Source organism: Amaranthus tricolor, chromosome 3 (genome assembly GCF_026212465.1).
Source record: "Amaranthus tricolor cultivar Red isolate AtriRed21 chromosome 3, ASM2621246v1, whole genome shotgun sequence".
NCBI classification, from domain to species: domain Eukaryota; kingdom Viridiplantae; phylum Streptophyta; class Magnoliopsida; order Caryophyllales; family Amaranthaceae; genus Amaranthus; species Amaranthus tricolor.
In genome coordinates, this window is record NC_080049.1 from 16,163,914 (window position 1) to 16,165,385 (window position 1,472).

Here is a 1,472-nt window from a genome sequence, read left to right on the forward strand (position 1 = left end):
CTCCCTGAGCTAATTTAAATTATTAGTCCTTGCGTAAAAGAGAAAGGAGAGAAGTGAAATAATAAGAAATACGATATCAAAGGAGTAAAGATCGGAAAAATATAACCGTACCTCTTTTAAAAGAAATTCATGAATGGAGTTCCAAAACAATTAAAGTGATAACCGTATCTAAGTCACTAATAATCAAAGCTAAGACCCTTTTTCATTTTTCATTTTTTTTTCTTTTTATTAGGTTTTGAAAATGTTATTAGTATTGTCCGGCTGATCATATAAGAGTTTGGTAAAGATCAGGGTAACACATCAGTTCGAATGTTACTAACAACAGGAGCATAAAGCGACTGCCCTGAACAAAAAGCTATGTATTAGATGGTTAATACTGAGCTGCATTTCTTCTTGAAATCCCAAACACCACTTCCTTTCAATGTTTTTGTATGCTTCAAAAAATAAATATCAATTGCCAAATCACAAAATTTCTGCCTTTTGTAGATGCACACTATCTTTTGCAGTAATATCTCTGACTCCCATTATTCACCTATCTACTAACATATCAAATAGCGACATTCATCCAAAAATCCTTCAATTTAAAACTCTTAACTAAAAATGATATATATTTAGAAACAGAAGGGACACTGCCTACAACTTCATAAAACATTATCAGAAACTATATCAGAAACTATATGAAAAGACCTATTTGACAGATAAGTAAAACTCTGAGGGTACATGCGGTTCAACATCCACAATAGAAATAAAAGAGAGCTTCATGAGACGCACCAAAAGCAGTTTTTGTCAAAATGGGGCGTTGACCAAGCCAAGGGAAATTCAATTCTAAGACGGCATCATAAACCAACAAGGAGCAATTAAGCGAGAAAGTGCTAACCTCATGATTAATAGTGTTTAGTGTTGCTTCTGCAAGATCCAATATTTATGATGAAACATTTCCATTGCAAATGGCCTTTAGAACTTCTGCTTATCTAGAAGTACTTGACTTGAAGGAAGCTAGAATAGCCCGATTTTCAGCTCTTAAGCTCTCTATTTCGACATTTAGATTATTTGCTAGCTCATGTCTTTCACGGCTTACCAAACTTCGAGGTCCAAACACATCAATTTTCTTCACACCAAAGCCATAGTTCAAAGGACGCTTTGGAGTTTATCTCCATACATAAGGTCATTGAAAACCGAGTTTTCAATCTCCACTTGAGATTTGGAAGAAGAAGCAAGTTGTTCATCAAACTTAGCCTTTGCCTTCTCCTGCAAACAATATGAGTAATGATTAAAGGTTTCTCATTATATAGACATTTAAATAAAATTTTCCATTGATGAAATATAATATGATTGCTTTATATTCCATAAATTGTCCAGAAATTATTCCCTCTTTGAAGCTCCAATCCTTCTTCGTATAAACGGTTTCATAAAACTTCAACTCACTAATTGTTTCTTTTGATATTTCCTACAAATATAGATAAGTCCTCCTT